Here is a 19,052-nt window from a genome sequence, read left to right as displayed (position 1 = left end):
AAAGCCACTCAGTCCATATTAACCGGAAAGTTTTCAAAAACAGGATGCAACCTGGCAGCCCAAGCACGTTTCAAACCCGGTCGCGTTTACATGGGAGCAGAAATCGATTGCGGAATTGGAAACGGATTTCCAGAATCGATTTTGAAGTGTTTACATGACAAGCCAAAAGCGGAATGGAATATCGGTTTATGAAATCCGGTTTTGGGAGCCCTATGTAAACGCGGCGACTGGGAAGCTGTACTTCACTTCAAACCTCTTAAAGGGCAACGCAGTGTGAGCCGATGCTTATCTTGATGCGCAAACCATGACTTGTTCTTCCACGATATGGGTCATTTGTTTTCTTATTTTCTCACAGAGTTGACCAAGAGCCTCATGGTACTTATGTTTATTAATAGTTTGACCTTCAGGAACCCAGTGAAGAGGGATAATTCCATGAATAACGAAAAACAAAACAATTATCATCGCTTTGAACATTGATTTGCTCATTCGGGCTTTTTTCGCTATCGGTGCTTGGAAAAACAAGATTCGTCACACGTTATCACTCTTTCCAAAAAATTAGTATCAGTTTCAGTGATACTGAAAGTGTCACATTTTGACGATCTTCTTTTTTTATACAAACATGGGAATTTTCGGCATTAGTGTTGCACACACTTTTCTCATCTTAAATAGGTTACACAAAATTTTCCTCGCATTCTTTGTCAACTCCAGCAATTTCAGCAATCGATCGAATACTCAACCGGCTGTCGTATCGAATCACATTACCTAATTTTCGATATTTTTATCCGTGTTTGGATTTTGAAGAGCATCCTGGGCATGAGTCATCTTCAACGCCTTCTTAGCCATCTTGAAAACGCTTGAAGCACTCAAAGATTCGCGTACGTGATAAGCAGTCTTCACCATCACGTGAAAATTCATGACTATTTGTTGCTCTATTATCACATTTATCATTATACTGGCAAAACAAATTAACAGCTCTTACAGAAACGAAACCCCCTGCTACAATGATTTCTCTACAGAAACCAGAGATGCCGCAGTCAAGCAGGCTTCTCGTTTCACAGATATCGAGCGTTCATCTTTGGCACTTGCGTGCTTTGTGACGGCATCAGCCCCTATATTTTACAGCCACATCTGAGTACTTTGATACCACTTATGTAACTCCTGACTGACAGTTACTTCCTGTTTTCTTGCTGATCATAGTCATGATGAACATTGCTACATGTTATGTGCCAGCTAAAAAAAATTGCAGACTTTTACTTGAAATTGAAAATAAAAAGCTTTACTCTCGGCTAGAGATTTCAATTCCGTGGTTGCACTGAGAGCATTCAGGTAGTTTCTTTTCTCACTCTTCCTTATGTGAAGAGAGTCCAGTTGATTCTTCGCTCTTGAATAGAAACTAAGAATTTTTTTGTAACCATCAAACTCAAATGGATTATTGACGGAAACTTTCATCGGCGATCCAATGTATTAGGTAATCACTTGTTTATTAAATGTTTGATATATTTACATACGTAAATCTCACACGCAAATCTACTGATTTTGCACAATGAATACGTTTCGCGTGACTGATGAGTTTCCCAAAACTATAGTCGTATATGAATTTAATGAATATAAAAACACCATTTTCTAAATTCGGCAGTCGAATGAAAACAAAACAGAGGGAAAAAAGCTAAGTAAACGATATGACATATCAAATGTAATTGCCGTAACTGTTAATACATTTATCCCTCAGTGAGACAAGACGGTTAGTGATTTCGTGGAAAAATGTTTCAAATGTTCAAACACACACACACCCATGCCCGAAGGCCTCGAACCTCCGCCGGGATCAGCCACACGGTCTAGGACTGCAGCGCCTAAGACCGCTCGGCTAAAACCACGCGGCGAAAAATGTTTGCGGTTGCCTATAGAACCATGCCTTCCCCCATGAACCATGGACCTTGCCGTTGGTCCCCACCAGCGATACAGATGGCCTTACCGTAGCTGCAACCACAACGGAGGGCTATCTGTTGAGAGGCCAGACAAAAGAGGGGTTTCTGAACAGGGGCAGCAGCCTTTTCAGTCGTTGCAGGGGCAAAAGTCTGGATAATTGACTGATCTGGCCTTGTAACACTAACCAAAACGGCCTTGCTGCGCTGGTACTGCGAACGGCTGAAAGCAAGGGGAAACAAAAGCAATAATTTTTCCCGAGGGCATGCAGCTTTACTGTATAATTAAATGATGATGGCGTCCTCTTGGGTGAAATACTCCGGAGGTAAAATAGTCCCCCATTCGGATGTCCGGGCGGGGACTACTCAAGAGGACGTTGTTATCAGGAGAAAGAAAACTGGCGTTCTACGGAACGGAGCGTGGAATGTCAGATCCCTTAGAAAACTTAAAAAAGGAAATGGATATGTTAAATTTAGATATAGTGGGAATTAGTGAAGTTCGGTGGCAGGAGGAAAAATTCTTTTGGTCAGGTGAATACAGTGTTATAAAAACAAAATCAAATAGGGGTAATGCAGGGGTAGGTTGAATAATGAACAAAAAAAATAGGAATGCGGGTAAGCTACTACAAACAGCATAGTGAAAGCAGTATTGTGGCCAAGATAGACACGAAGCCCATGCCTACTACAGTAGTACAAGTTTATATGCCAACTAGCGCTGGAGATGATGATGAAATTGATGAAATGTATGATGAGATAAAAGAAAATTCTTCAGATAGTGAAGGGAGACGAAAATTTAATAGTCATGGGTGACTGGAATTCGAGAGCTGGAAAAGGGAGAGAAGGAAACATAGTAGGTGAATATAAATTGGGGGTAAGAAATGAAAGAGGAAGCCGTCAGGTAGAATTTTGTACAGAGAATAACGTTATCATAGCTAACACTTGGTTCAAGAATCATAAAAGGAAGTTTTATTCATGGAAGAATCCTGGATATACTAGAAGGTATCAGATAGATTTTATAATGGTAAGACAGAGATTTAGGAACCAGGTTTTAAATTGTAAGACATTTCCAGGGGCAGATGTGGACTCTGACCACAATCTATTGGTTATGAACTGTAGATTAAAACTGAAGAAACTGTAAAAAAGTGGGAATTTAAGGAGATGGGACGTGGATAAACTGACTAAACCAGAGGTTGTACAGAGTTTCAGGGCGAGCATAATAGAATAATTGACAGGAATGGGGGAAAGAAATACAGTAGAAGAAGAATGGGTTGCTTTGAGAGATGAAGTAGTGAAGGAAGCAGAGGATCATGTAGGTAAAAAGACAAGGGCTAGTAGCAATCCTTGGGTAACAGAAGAAATATTGAATTTAATTGATGAAAGGAGAAAATATAAAAATGCAGTAAATGAAGCAGGCAAAAAGGAATACAAACGTCTCAAAAATGAGATCGACAGGAAGTGCAAAATGGCTAAGCAGGGATGGCTAGAGGACAAATGTAAGGATGTAGAGGCTTATCTCACTAGGGGTAAGATAGATACTGCCTACAGGAAAATTAAAGACACCTTTGGAGAATAGAGAGACACTTGCATGAATATCAAGAGCTCAGATGGAAAACCAGTTCTGAACAAAGAAGGGAAGACAGAAAGGTGGAAGGAGTAAATAGAGGCTCTATACAAGGGTGTACTTGAGGACAATATTATAGAAATGGAAGAGAATGTAGATGAAGATGAACTGGGAGATACGATACTGCGTGAAGAGTTTGACAGAGCACTGAAAGACCTGAGTCGAAACAAGGCCGCTAGAGTAGATAACATTCCATTTGAAGTACTGACGGCCTTGGGAGAGCCATTACTGACAAAACTCTACCATCTGGTGAGCAAGATGTATGAGACAGGCGGAATACCCTCAGACTTCAAGAAGAATATAATTATTACAATCCCAAAGAAAGCAGGTGTTGACAGATTTGAAAATTACCGAACTATGAGTTTAATAAGTCACAGCTGCAAAATACTAACACGAATTCTTTACAAACGAATGGAAAAACTGGTAGAAGCCGACCTCGGGGAAGATCAGTTTGGATTCCGTAGGAATATTGGAACACGTGAGGCAATACTGATACTACGACTTATCTTAGAAGAAAGATTAAGGAAAGGCAAACCTACATTTCTAGCATTTGTAGACTTAGAGAAATCTTTGGACAATGTTGACTGGAGTACTCTCTTCCAAATTCTAAAGGTGGCAGGGGTAAAATACAGGGAGCGAATGGCTATTAACAATTTGTAGAGAAACCAGGTGGCAGTTATAAGAGTCGAGGGATATGAAAGGGAAGCAGTGGTTGGGAAAAGAGTGAGACAGGGTTGCAGCCTCTCCCCGACTTTATTCAATCTGTATATTGAGCAAGCAGTAAAGGAAACAGAAGAAAAATTCGGAGTAAGAATTAAAATCCATGGAGAAGAAATAAAAACTTCGCCGATGAAATTGTAATTCTGTCAGAGACAGCAAAGGACCAGGAAGAGCAGCTGAACGGAATGGACAGTGTCTTGAAAGGAGGATATAAGATGAACATCAACAAAAGCAAAACGAGGATATTGGAATGTAGTCGAATTAAATCGGGTGATGCTGCGGGAATTATATTAGGAAATGAGACGCTTAAAGTAGAAAATGTGTTTTGCTATTAGGGGAAAGTAACTGATTGTGGACCAAGTAGAGAGGATATAAAATGTAGACTGGCAAGGGGAAGGAAAGCGTTTCGCAAGAAGAGAAATTTGTTAACGTCGAGTATAGAATTAATTGTCAGGAAGTCGTTTCTGAAAGTATTTGTATGGAGTGTGGCCACGTATGGAAGTGAAACGTGGACGATAAATAGTTTAGACAAGAACAGAATAGAAGCTTTCGAAATATGGTGCTACAGAAGAATGCTGAAGATTAGGTGTGTAGATCACATAACTAATGTGGAGGTATTGAACAGAATTGAGGAGAAGCGAAATTTATGGCACAAGTTGACTAGAAGAAGGGATCGCCTAGTAAGACATATTCTGAGGCATCAAGGGATCACCAATTTAGTATTGGAGGGCAGCATGGAGGGTAAAAATCGTAGAGGGAGACCAAGAGATGAATACACTAAACAGATTCAGAAGGCAAATAAACAATGTTTTCAGCCTTCAGTTGCAAGGTAATTTTATTCGTTTACCTAGGTTTCGATTCCAGTAATGGAATCTTCTTCAGAACAACAATGAAATTATTTTGTGAGCCAAACACTGGCCATGTCACAGATTAAAAATTAAAACATTAAAGACGCATAATCATAAGATCTTGCGTCTTTAATGTTTTAATTTTTAATCTGTGACATGGCCAGTGTTTGGCTCACAAAATAATTTCATTGTTGTTCTGAAGAAGATTCCATTACTGGAATCGAAACCTAGGTAAACGAATAAAATTACCTTGCAACTGAAGGCTGAAAACATTGTTTATTTGCTGTACATTTCACAGTTGCTGACACGCTGCAATATGTTAAAGATTCAGAAGGATGTAGGTTGCAGTAGGTACTGGGAGATGAAGAAGTTTGCGCAAGATAAAGTAGCATGGAGAGCTGCATCAAACCAGTCTCTGGACTGAAGACCACAACAACATCGGTTTTGTAGGTTTTGCAGCGGTTTGAGAGTGCTGTTACAGTTTATCCCCCAGGAGGACCATCCGTGTCAGATTGACGGTAGGAGTGTCGTTCCGCGAATGCTTTGTTTTGTCCTCACGTTCAGATATTGAGACGAGAGGGTATCACTGGTGAAATAGGGGCATAGTGCTGTTGTGTTTTCCCTGAACATGGTCTCTGAGGAGGAGATTGAGACCCAATATTACTCCCAAGCATTTCACCTGATGTGTTCAAGGGAGTGCCATGTTGTGCAGTGTGAGACAGTCTCTGAGTTAGGGCCGATGGCGAGTAAACACAGCCGGCTGGGGTGTCCGAGCGGTTCTAGGCGCTTCAGTCTGGATCCGCGCGACCCCTACGGTTGCAGGTTCGAATCCTGCCTCGGGTATGTATGTGTTCGATGTCCTTAGGTTAGTTAGGTTTTAGTAGTTCGAAGTTCTAGGGGACTGATGACCTTAAATGTTGAGTCCCATAATGCTCAGAGCCATTTGAATCATTTTTTGAGTAAACACAATGGTCTGCATCTTCTCCATATTCAGGGTAATGCGGTTTGCTGCTGTCCTAGTCTAAGCTGACTCGTAGGTGCCTTATCGCTGCATCGCTGTGGCAGCTGCTAAGGATCATTGTATCGTCTGCAAATTGCGCAAGGGCGACTTGTGGAAGCAATAGCAGGTCATTCATGCACAAGACGAATAGAATCACGGACAGAACGGAGCCCTGAGGTACGCCCTCCTGCTGTTGTTGAATGCTGGACCGCTGACCATCAGGTCGGACAAAGCAGCGCCTGTCCTGAAGATAGCTGTCAATAATCTTCGTGCAGTAGTCTGGAATGGTGGGGACGTCATGCAGTATGGGGAGCTGCTAAGTTTTCCATACTCGATTATATGCTTTTCCAACGTCGAAAAAGGATAGTTCTCATAGTTCATATTATATGCTATACACTTTGTAAGCTTGAGGAGTTGGAGTTCGATCGACAGGCGAGACTGAAAGGCAAACTGGTCTGGGCGTATCGCAGCCCCTTCAGTAATTTCTGGGCGAAGTCACTGGAGTACGATCCTTTCAAGTACTTTGAAGAGTGCTGCAGGTGGCTGATGGGACGATAGTTTTACAGTTGGCCATGGTCCTTCCTCAGCTTTGGTAGTGGTGCTAAGTGCCAGTCAGATGGGAAGTACCCTAGCAGGTGGCAATTCTTAAAAATGCGAGTTATCAGCACCAGTGGTTCATTCCACGTCCAGTACAGTGGCTCCTAGGTTGTCGAAAATAATGTCCCTCGCCAAGTGTAGGTGTTTATCCTGAGATTTCGCCTGATTTCGGGCAACCCCTCATAACGTAACTTTCATGCATTTCCTTCTTCATAAAATACTCGGCCACACACTGCATGGCCAACGGCCGCTCGTGCAGTGTTGAAAGATGGGAAATGTTTGATCACCCACCACAGAGCCCCGACTTGGCTCCCTCTGATTCTCATCTCTGCTTAAATGAGCCGCTGGCCAGGAAGACAACATTTTGGTACCGACAACGAGCACCACCCAGCGTAGAAAAATTGTGTGAAGGCAAAGGAGGGTGCATTCTACGACGAGGGTTTTGGAAAGTTTGTACAGTGCTACGAAAGATGTGTAAGTCGCAGCGGTGATTGTGTAGAGAACTATCTGGAAGTCGTAGCTGACGAAACACTTTTGATATTCACTCTGGTTTCCACTTAGTGACTGATCTTTCCTTACTTTCTCAAAAGCCATCGTATTTCTTATTATATGTAAAGTGTCTGCTTAGCTTTAAGTCGAAACTCAGCAGTATGGAGAGTTCAAATAAGCTTTATTATGTATTAATTAACTGTAGTTGTTATTGCTTGGTAGTGTCCGCATCCAATGGGCAAGTTCCCACGACAAATTGCTAGTACGGTCAAACACATTGAGATATCTCGTTACTCCAGAGTCATGCAGAGGCTTGTGATTCGGAGGATGGCGACTGAGAGAGGGCGTACAGCGCGGGGTGAGTTTGGTTGGGGGGGGGGGGGGAGGGGGAGAGGGAGTAAACGAGCCCGGCGGTACGTGCCATGGGCTATCGGCTGGCGACGATCGGCTGCACAAAAGCTGCCAGCGGCCGTGGCATGGCACACAAAAGGCGTCCCCCATTAAATGGTCAACTGCCTCTACAGAGGAGCTTTAATCTAGGGTGTGCACTGACTGGAAGTAGGTGGCCCGCTGCTGAGTGCTGTGCGCCTCACGTAGCAAAGGATACGGGTCACAGAGTTTTCTCTGCAGCAACAAAGCGAAACGACTGCAATTGGATTTCTCGACTAGTCGGCACAAGGCATTATAAGAACTTTAAAAATAACAGTAGGATGGTCCCATAAATATCTACCTAGAAAAATATAACCGTATTTACGCTTCTTTTTACACTGGCCCATATATGAAGGCTATTCATAAGGTCTTCATTATTACCCCAAAAGAATCAAACTGCGATCATGTGACTGCTGACGGCGTAGGTTTCTGAAATATTCACCTTTCAACCCGACGCGTTGATCCCGAACTATGTATGAGTTGACAGAGACATAGGTTGTAGAAACTTGTGTTTTCGCTGTTGAAGAATCGTTTCAACTCGAAAATCACCTTCTCATCTTTCTTGTCATGCTATGATTTCTTCATCGAAGAAAGAGGTAGAAGTCACTGGATATTTTTTTAGAAGAATGTTGGGTTGTTGTTGTTGTGGTCTTCAGTCCTGAGACTGGTTTGATGCAGCTCTCCATGCTACCATATCCTGTGCAAGCTTCTTCATCTCCCAGTACCTACTGCAACCTACATCAGTCTGAATCTGCTTAGTGTATTCATCTCTTGGTCTCCCTCTACGATTTTTACACTCCACGCTGCCCTCCAATGCTAAATATGTGATCCCTTGATGCCTCAGAACATGTCCTACCAACCGGTCCCTTCTTCCCGTCAAGTTGTGCCACAACTCCTCCCCAATTCTTTTCAATACCTCCTCATTAGTTATGTGATCTACCCATCTCATCTTCAGCATTCTTCTGTAGCACCACATTTCGTAAGCTTCTATTCTCTTTTTGTCTAAAATATATATCGTCCTGTAACGCCGGAAATGCATATCCTCCTATTTCCATCTATTGTACTATAATTTTTTTTCTTGTTTTGTTACCTCAAGATATGACATTTCTGTCTCTTTATTGTAATTGTTTTACTATTTGTATACATATTTATGCATTTATGTCTATGTATAATTGGTTTGTTTTGTAAATATTATTTGTATTTTTACGCTGGGTCTTGCCTAGGGAAAACTATGCTATCGAACGAATACATCGATAGGTCGTGTGGAGAACCAAAGTGTTTAGGATCTTTGGTAGTGTTAACTCTGTCGCGTGGAGCGCGGGAGTGAGAGAGTCTGGTTGGGGTGGGGAGTGGAGCAGGTGTGTTGTGTGAAGCTCCCGCGAGTTGCCGCGCTTCCGGGGTTTGGCAGAATGTAATTGCGCCCGACTTGCGATGATAGTTTCTGACATGGTGTCGCGGACGGGAAGCATTAGCTGGCGCACATCAAGAGCCCGTTTCGTCTGGTGACCGTGTCGAGAAGAAGGCGCGCCAACATCCAGCTTCTGCAACAGCGACGGCCGACAATGCGTGACTGTTGCAACCTCCTCGATCGACGGCTTCAAACCTTCAATCAACCAACAAAGAAGACTGGAAACACGTAAAGTTTTGGAACTGTATGGCAGACCTCAGCTTATAAAATTGTTCCATTTGCCTCGCAAAATTACAGTAACTTAGTATGAACCTTTGTTGCTCATTGTCCCAATTGCATTACCAAGCAGGGTCCCTTCCTTTTCCGAAATGAACCCGAGTGTCGTTGAAATTCAGACGCCAGCATTAAAATAATATAATTAGATTTCACTGCTTTAATTTCAAAGTTCAGTTAAAGTATTCATAGCTTGCTATGAATTATGGTACAATTATTCCATTTCACTACTTTAATTTCAAAGTTCAAAAAAAAAATGGTTCAAATGGCTCTGAGCACTATGGGACTCAACATCTTAGGTCATAAGTCCCCTAGAACTTAGAACTACTTAAACCTAACTAACCTAAGGACATCACACACACCCATGCCCGAGGCAGGATTCGAACCTGCGACCGTAGCAGTCCCGCGGTTCCGGACTGCAGCGCCAGAACCGCACGGCCACCGCGGCCGGCTTCAAAGTTCAGTTAAAGTATATGTTATAGTATAATATTCAGATTACACAAGCAGCAATTAAGAATGCGAGTTTTGTTACCGTATTTTAGCTTACCTGTGACTGCAGCTCAGCTTGGTACGTACTAAATTTTACTATTGTTAATTGTTCAGAATCATTTAATTCAAGTTCAAAGTTAAATCTCTTATATCTAAATTGCGTAGATTCAAGTAGCTTTAGAAATGATTGTTGAGGTAGTCCAAGACTAACCGTATTTAACTGAATTTCGATGTGCTTCAGAAATAAAGCTCAATATTAACTTCAGTCACTAAAGTAAGTTTCGATTTTCCGGTTCTATTAATTCTTTTGCTAAATTAAGTCAGAGTGTAGCAAAATTTATTACTTCTGACAAACTTTCAGTTTTCACACTACACGTGTCAACCTTCAGTTGCCACGCTTCTAGTGCTAATTATATGTGTAATAATCTTTCTTTTTCGGTTACTATAGTATTTGTCCTTAGGACTGGGGACCGTAATTTCCCCCAAATCTCAAATATCTAACTACCGCTAGTTAATTGTTACCGTAACGGCCGCACATTTACTTTCTTTATTAACTTTACCCCTTTTCAAAATTAATTTCCACCAGTTTCATTTGCATTTTTCCTTTCATTTAGATGTAACCCTTTCCTCCCTCTTTACCAACAAATTAACTTCGGTGACGATTACTTTTCCCAAATTTCCATTAGGTACACGCGGTTTAATTTTTCACTGTCATTAAGGTCGATAAGTGAGGGGGAGGTTACAGTCCATGTTTCACTTCCATACATGGCTACACTCCATAAAAATCCTTTCAGAAACTATTTCCTGACACTTAAATCTATACTCGATGTTAACAAATTTCTCTTCTTCAGAAACGCTTTCCTTGCCATTGCCAGTCTACATTTTATATCTTCTCTACTTCGACCATCATCAGTTATTTTGCTCCCCAAATAGCAAAACTCCTTTACTACTTTAAGTGTCTCTTTTCCTAATCTAATTCCCTCAGCATCACCCGACTTAATTCGACTACATTCCATTATCCTCGTTTTGCTTTTGTTGATGTTCATCTTATATCCTCCTTTCAAGACACTATCCATTCCGTTCAAGTGCTCTTCCTAGTCCTTTGCTGTCTCTGACAGAATTACAATGTCATCGGCGAACCTCAAAATTTTTATTTCTTCTCCATGGATTTTAATACCTACTCCGAATTTTTCTTTTGTTTCCTTTACTGCTTGCTCAATATACAGATTGAATAACATTGGGGAGAGGCTACAACCCTGTCTCACTCCCTTCCCAACCACTGCTTCCCTTCCATGTCCCTCGACTCTTATAACTGCCATCTGGTTTCTGTACAAATTTTCTCTGCCTCGTGATGACTGGGTGTTGTGTGATGTTCTAAGGTTAGTTAGGTTTAAGTAGTTCTACGTTCTAAGGGACTGATGACCGTAGATGTTAAGTCCCACAGTGCTCAGAGCCATTTGAACCATTCTGTACAAATTGTAAATAGCCTTTCTCTCCCTGTATTTTACCCCTGCCAACTTTAGAATTTGGAAGAGAGTATTCCAGTCAACATTGTCCAAAGATTTCTCTAAGTCTACAAATGCTAGAAATGTAGGTTTGCCTTTCCTTAATCTTTCTTCTAAGATAAGTCGTAGTATCAGTATTGCCTCACGTGTTCCAATATTTCTACGGAATCCAAAGTGATCTTCCACGAGGTCGGCTTCTACCAGTTTTTCCATTCGTTTGTAAAGAATTCGTGTTAGTAGTTTACTTCTGTGACTTATTAAACTCATAGTTCGGTAATTTTCACATCTGTCAACACCTGCTTTCTTTGGGATTGTAACTATTATTTTCTTCTTGAAGTCTGAGGTTACTTCGCCTGTCTCATACATCTTCCTCACCAGATGGTAGAGTTTTGTCAGGACTGGCTCTCCTAAGGCCGTCAATAGTTCTAATGGAATGTTGTCTACTCCTGGGGCCTTGTTTCGGCTCAGGTCTTTCAGTGCCCTGTCAAACTCTTCACGCAGTATCGTATCTCCCAGTTCACCTTCATCTACATTCTCTTCCATTTCTATAATATTGTCCTCAAGTACATCACCCTTGTATAGACCCTCTATGTACTCCTTCCATCTTTCTGCTTTCCCTTCTTTGGTTAGAACTGGGTTTCCATCTGAGCTCTTGATATTCATACAAGTGGTTCTCTTTTCTCCAAAGGTGTCTTTAATTTTCCTGTAGGCAGTATCTATCTTACCCCTAGTGAGATAAGCCTCTACATCCTTACATTTGTCCTCTAGCCATCCCTGCTTAGCCATTTTGCACTTCCTTTCGATCTCATTTTTGAGACGTTTGTATTCCTTTTTGCCTGCTTCATTTACTGCATTTTTATATTTTCTCCTTTCATCAATTAAATTCAATATTTCTTCTGTTACCCAAGGATTTCTACTAGCCCTAGTCTTTTTACCTACTTGATCCTCTGCTGCCTTCACTACTTCATCCCTCATAGCTACCCATTTTTCTTCTACTGTACTTCTTTCCCTCATTCCTGTCAATTGTTCCCTTATGCTCTCCCTGAAACTCTCTACAACGTCTGGTTTAGTCAGTTTATCCAGGTCCCATCTCCTTAAATTTCCACCTTTTTGGAGTTTCTTCAATTTTAATCTAAAGTTCATAACCAATAGATTGTGGTCAGAGTCCACATCTGCCCCTGGAAACGTCTTACAATTTAAAACCTGGTTCCTAAATCTCTGTCTTACCATTATATAATCTATCTGATACTTGTTAGTAGCCGGCCGGTGTGGCCGTGCGGTTAAAGGCGCTTCAGTCTGGAACCGCGTGACCGCTACGGTCGCAGGTTCGAATCCTGCCTCGGGCATGGATGTGTGTGATGTCCTTATGTTAGTTAGGTTTAATCAGTTCTAAGTTCTAGGCGACTGATGACCTCAGACTTTAAGTCGCATAGTGCTCAGAGCCATTTGAACCATTTTTGAACTTGTTAGTATCTCCAGGACTCTTCCATGTATACAACCTTCTTTCATGATTCTTGAACCAAGTGTTAGTTATGATTAAGTTATGCTCTGTGCAAAATTCTACCAGGCGGCTTCCTCTTTCATTTTTTAGCCCCAATCCATATTCACCTACTACGTTTCCTCCTCTCCCTTTTCCTACACTCGAATTCCAGTCACCCATGACTATTAAATTTTCGTTTCCCTTCACTATCTGAATAATTTCTTCTATCTCATCATACATTCCATCAATTTCTTCATCATGTGCAGAGCAAGTTGGCATATAAACTTGTACTACTGTAGTAGCCGTGGGCTTCGTGTCTATCTTGGCTACAATAATGCGTTCACTATGCTGTTTGTAGTAGCTTACCCACACGCCTATTTTTTTATTCATTATTAAACCTTCTCCTGCATTACTTCTATTTGATTTTGTATTTATAACCCTATATTCACCTGACCAAAAGTCTTGTTCCTCCTGCCACCGAACTTCACTAATTCCCACTATATCTAACTTTAACCTATCCATTTCCCTTTTTAAATTTTCTAACCTACCTGCCCGATTAAAGGATCTGACATTCCACGCTCCGATGCGTAGAACGCCAGTTTTCTTTCTCCTTATAACAACGTCCTCTTGAGTAGTCCCCGCCCGGAGATCCGAATGGGGGACTATGTTACCTTCGGAATATTTTACCCAAGAGGACGCCATCATCATTTAACCATACTGTAAAGCTGCATGCCCTCAGGAAAGGTTACGGCTGTAGTTTCCCCTTGCTTTCGGCCGTTCGCAGTAGCAGCACAGCAAGGCCGTTTTGGTTGTTTCGAGGCCAGATCAGTCAATCATCCAGACTGTTGCACCTGTAACTACTGAAAAGGCTACTGCCCCTCTTCAGGAACCACACTTTTGTCTGGCCATCTGTATCGCTGAGGCACGCAAGTCTCCCCACCAACGGCAAGATCCATGGTTCATTGGGGGGGGGGGGGAATGTTGGGTATGAGGTATATTTCACAATGGTGACTCATGCAAATTCTCGCCAATGTGCCACAATGTGGTACCCGACAACCTTTTCACTTACATGGGTAGTAATCGTAACTGAATTAAATATATTAATTTCTTGTATGTAAACTAATTCCTTAACATCGAGAGGAATCGTATAAAATGAAAAGTTAGTAACGAGAGGAATTGAAACCAAATTGATGAACTGACAGTCCATGTGCTAGATCACTCTGCCATTGCACCGTAAAGAGAGTGGCGCGTCAAAAATTCCTCGTATTCTACACTTGCACAATGTGCTACAAGCAGTTTCAAAGAAAAATACTGACCCTGTATAATTAATGTAGCACTCGTTGTGTTGGAAGGGACGACGACACATCAGAACATGCGCAGTCGAAAACAGGCTGCCCATCATTTCAGCACGCGACACTCGTTTCTAGTTATCGCGGCGAGAGCACCACGGAAGATGCTTCCGTACGTTTTATTTGTATACCAGCGCACATCTGAAGAGAAACAGAGTAATTTTAGCGTGATTTCTGGCTCTCATTGGAAGAATAATGGCGTAATTTTAGTGCGACTTCTGACTCGCATTTGAAGATAAATGGTATAGTTTTAGTGTGATATTTACAACCAGCTGTAGCACATTAGTACATGATAAGGACCGCCACTGAAATTTGCTAACCTAAAGAGCCAATATGCGTGAAAGTGTCCAGTGGAGAATGAATAGGGACGCTGTCGTGAAGGAAAAACGTGCCCTTGGGAAGATTTCCACGACGATACGTCTTGTCTGCATCCTGTAATCTCATCTGAAGATTTCGGTAATATGATGCTACTACGATTCGACCCCTTAAAAGTATAAGCTGTTCGCACCATACCATTGCAAATCCAAAAGAATACTCAGCATCACAAGAACAGATGAAGAGGGAGTCTTTTCCATTTTCCGAGATGGTGGAACTACATGTTTGTTTGCTTTGCTACTTTTTCTGTGGTCTTAGTGATTTATTTAGAAATTGTCCACGATGATTAAGTGGCTAAAGAAATCATCTGGATCTGCCTGACGCAGCAACAACATTTGAGTTGCTGACTGTGTTAGGCGTGCTTTTTAACTAGTTGTGGGCAGTGAGCAGTCAGGGAAACCTACGGGCAGAGGCCTCTGTCGTGTTTAAAATGTCCCCGGTATGATGGTAACTAATGCATAACCAGTACACATTTTTCTAAGTATCCGCTCGACTGTTATACAGTGATCTTAAAGCACCAGGCTTACACTTCGTATGTTAGTCCTACTTCTTCACATAGAGCTAGTGTACCTCTGTGTTCTTCCACATGTAGACTTGACTGACCAGACTGCAAGCGACTGCACCATTTAACCTCTGTGTCATCTGACAATGTACTTTGGCAGAGCACTTTCACAAAATCATCATGGATTGTTGCAGCTTTCTTGCTCTGTAAAGGCACAAAAACGAATTATTGCACGATACTCCATTTTGTCATTGGCCTGCGACGTTTTTTTTTTTTTTTTTCTAGCTGCACGTTACGGCAATGTGGTGCTCGAATTTTATTGTGAACAAGGACTTCAGACACGCGTCTGCAGAAAAACAAAAATTTAACTTTAGAGGAGACAACTAGAACTGTATAGATACTACTCGAACTTCAGTACGCTGTAACGAGATCAGGAGTATGTACTGGAGTGATGTGAGAGGAGTCTTCTATTCCGTACATAAGCTCATTTTTTCCAACCTCCATCCAGTAACTGAAGGACGAGGACAACTTACAGTCTCAAACTGATAGTTTCTCCTATGTATTTCAACCATTTGTACAGTGCTGGTCCATCTCAAAAATTTGTTTTGGAGAAATTTTAACGAATTCACATTGGTTACATATGGCACGTCGAGTCAGCAAACTTATATATAAAGTCAGTAACATTATATTTAAAAGTCAGTGAGTACTATATGTAGGTCAGTGTAGTCTGAGCTGTCAGTACCAAAGAGCATTCAGTTCGATGACAGGTGTAGCTTAACAGTTGTCCAGAGTAGTACTTGATTTTAGTTTCAAATTCATTTTTCGGAGCAAAAGCTCCGTCATCAGGTTACCCAAGTACTAGTTGACGCTTTAGGAAGGTAAAGAAGAAGGAAAGTCAAGTAAAATTAGAAGAGAAAGTATTGGAGAGCACTAAAATGAAAAGGGGACGCAGACGTACGAAAGTATGTCGTGAGCAGATTCAGACTGGATTGTGATGAGCAAAATTTCCGGAAGGCCCACCTCTCCGTGGTATGAGTATGCCTATGCCTTGTTTTTGGTCACGAGATGAAGCTCTTACCATCTTGCCAAGTGTACCAATGCAACGAAAGTGTCAAGAACATATTTTAGGTTTGTTTTTATTTTTTTGACTCTGCATTGTTCAACAATGACAAAATGAAAAAGGAATCGCTGTATTGTTGCAAGTAACGTGACTCTTAAGTATGTGTAGCGCTACGTTTTTACTTGTGCAGAGATGAAAAATTGTTGAACAGTGTGTCTTTTTCTTAGGTTTAGCGTTTTGTTGAAATCGATGTATGAATAAGCACCGATGAGGATTAAAGAAGACTGAACATATGTGAGTGGAGGGAAGGAGAGGAGTGGAAGGGAGAGGGGTGCAGTATATTCTCGAAAAAAGAAAACAAACAGAAAGCAGCTATTGTTGAAATAAAAGAGTGTGACTTGAATGTTAAAGAATGTAATATTGTTGTGCGATCAACGGAGAACTGACAGAAATCATAAATCATGAGTTCTTACATATGTTGACTGAATTAATTAGGGTAACCAAAGTCCAGTACCTGTTGCAGATGTGTACGTAAATGGCGAGGGACAGTGTAACTACAGCCTCATAAAAATGGTCATCACTTTCGAACGCCTTGGACGTTCATGCCACTTTTTTTACCTTCGCTGACCTTCAAAGACCTTACTGTTACACATAATTGGATTCGTCTCGATAGCCGCTATCAGAAAATAAGTACCAAACTACAGCATCCCCTAAAAAAAAGACCTTCATATCTCTGAAGCGACTCCACCTAGCAACAATAAACCAACGCCATATTATGGCCCCCGTTGTCCCATGCAACATTTGTCCCACAAACCTCTCGTCTACTATCATACTTTCGGAGTTATTCTAGGTGGCACTAGTTAGTGACTCACCCTGTACGTTGAATGGTCAAAGATGCAGTGGCCGCCTGGCTAGGAACCAACCAAGAAATTCATCCCCTAAAACGTGAATATACTTATTTCCATTTCTGGTACTGGGCAGAGGTCCGACACAATCGATGTAAGGTTAGTCCATAGAATGATCTTCACGGATGGAATGCAAAATGCCTTTTCGGTAATGTGTGTTGGATTTTGCTATTTTACTTTTCTCGCATTCCCCCATCAAGCGCCGGACGTCCTTGTACAGGGAAGGCCACGTAAGGTGTTCCCTAATTTTAGGAATGGTTTTGTGATGTCCCAACTCCCCCCAAATATAGAATAGTGAAAAAATGGATTACAGTAGGTATCAGATGTCTAGGAAGGCCAATTTTTAACGCACGACCCTGACCATCCTTAAAGCTCCTTGGTCAAGGTATAATCATCGAGTTCTTTACCCGTTTGTAAACGACACTTAATCGAATAAATACCTGGGCCTTCATGTTGCTTATGTTTTAAATCATAAACTAACTCTGGGACTACAGTCTGCACCTGTGAAGCAAAAACCCCTCCTCAGAGCTAGTCATCCTCTTGAAACATTCGATTGAGGGCGTCGGCAACTTGGCTGTGAGTATCTTTAATTTTTCCAACAGTAAACGTGAATGTAGATATACGGATTACCCAAAGGCTGATTCTCCCTATTTGCCTGGGGCGCCCTACAACCCACTCAAAGCTTAATCGACCGTCTCGAGCTGAAACTCCCTCTGCTCCAAATAAAATTTGAACTTTTCTAATGAAAAAAACACGGCAAGGACTTCCCACTCGCACACAGAATATTTCAGTTTGGTTGGATATAACCTGCTCGAGCGGGGTTAGGCTATAGGACGTCTTTGGCCCTCAGGCTCTTGCAGAGGGACTGCAATAATTTCTGAATTAGAGGCGGCCGTTTGCACAAAAAACAGAAGTTCAGAATTAGCGATTCCCAAAACGGGAGGGTTGGCTAGTGCTTCCTTAAGAACTTCAAAGGCCGCTTGTTGGCTCTCACCCTAAGGACTCCCCATTTTTGGCAACTTATTAAGAGAAGCTGCTAACTGCGCAATATTCGGGACGAGTTTGCTGAAAAAAGGTTGCCATAGTAATAAACCTGGCCACCCCTTTCTTGTCCTTGCGAGGGGTAAAACCTACGCAAATCACACATACGTTCTTGGTCAATTCTAACCCTATCAGCTTACACCAAATGGCGAAGAAATCTGAGTGCCACACCAGTAAGAACGGCTAGCCCTTTCTTGTACTTGGGAGGGGGAAACCAACGCAAATCACACGTACGTTCTTTACCAATTGTAAATGTATCAGCTGACACCGACCGGCCCAAAGCGGAAATTTGAGTGCGGACTAAGTTAATTTTAGATGGTTTAACCTTCATTCCAGCGTATCTAAAGCGAAGCAAAACTTGTTCAAGATGACTCAAGTGTTCCTCAAAAGTTCTGCTGTAAGCGACAGCATCATCCAAATTTGATATCTCCAAGAAAATTACCGCAGTCCTGCAGAAAGGCCGAAAGGAACCCTCTTAATGTAATAAAGGTTCTAATGGGTACAGACGACAGTAACCTGTTTGCAGTCCTCTGTCGAAGATATCAGATAATAAGCTTGCGATCTAGGGCCGTAATGTAACAAGCTCCAGAAAACTACGTAAAACGGATTCTAAGATAATCTCATTCAAGACCCTATAGTCAATAACCGCTTGGTAATCTCCTCCCTGCTTTTTGGGGTGCAAGAAAACTGGAGAGACACAAGGAGAGGTGGGCGCCTAACAAAATTACTTTGCCCCCTCCCCCCCACCCCACCATACTGAACAGGAACAGGGAGCAGTAAGTATACTCGGAAAGAAAGTGTTACCTCCATAGTCTAGAACAAGATCTGTATATCATACTAACTCACAGTCCAGCAATAGTTTAACAGTAAGATCCTCAACCACCAACAAATTAATCGGCCATAAAAACCCTAGGATACTCAGTTTGCCCCACACTTCACCCATCAGAGGCGAAATATGCCCATTCGCCGCACTTAATCTCTGATCGGAAGCACGTATGGAAAGAGAAGAGCAACTGACGAAAATCCCAAAACTCAAGGT

The 19,052-nt window shown here is 41.8% G+C and overlaps 1 protein-coding gene across 1 annotated transcript in view; it reads left to right on the top strand.

Annotated features, from left to right (window-relative positions):
* Window positions 1–19,052, top strand: part of LOC126148248 (uncharacterized) — an 86,765-nt gene that overhangs the window by 16,880 nt on the left and 50,833 nt on the right. The gene's annotated exons all lie outside the window — the stretch shown is intronic.

The sequence above is a fragment of the Schistocerca cancellata genome, chromosome 2 (genome assembly GCF_023864275.1).
Source record: "Schistocerca cancellata isolate TAMUIC-IGC-003103 chromosome 2, iqSchCanc2.1, whole genome shotgun sequence".
NCBI classification, from domain to species: Eukaryota; Metazoa; Arthropoda; class Insecta; order Orthoptera; family Acrididae; genus Schistocerca; species Schistocerca cancellata.
Note: the sequence above shows the minus strand (reverse complement) of the source record. Positions and strands in the feature narration are given on the sequence as shown.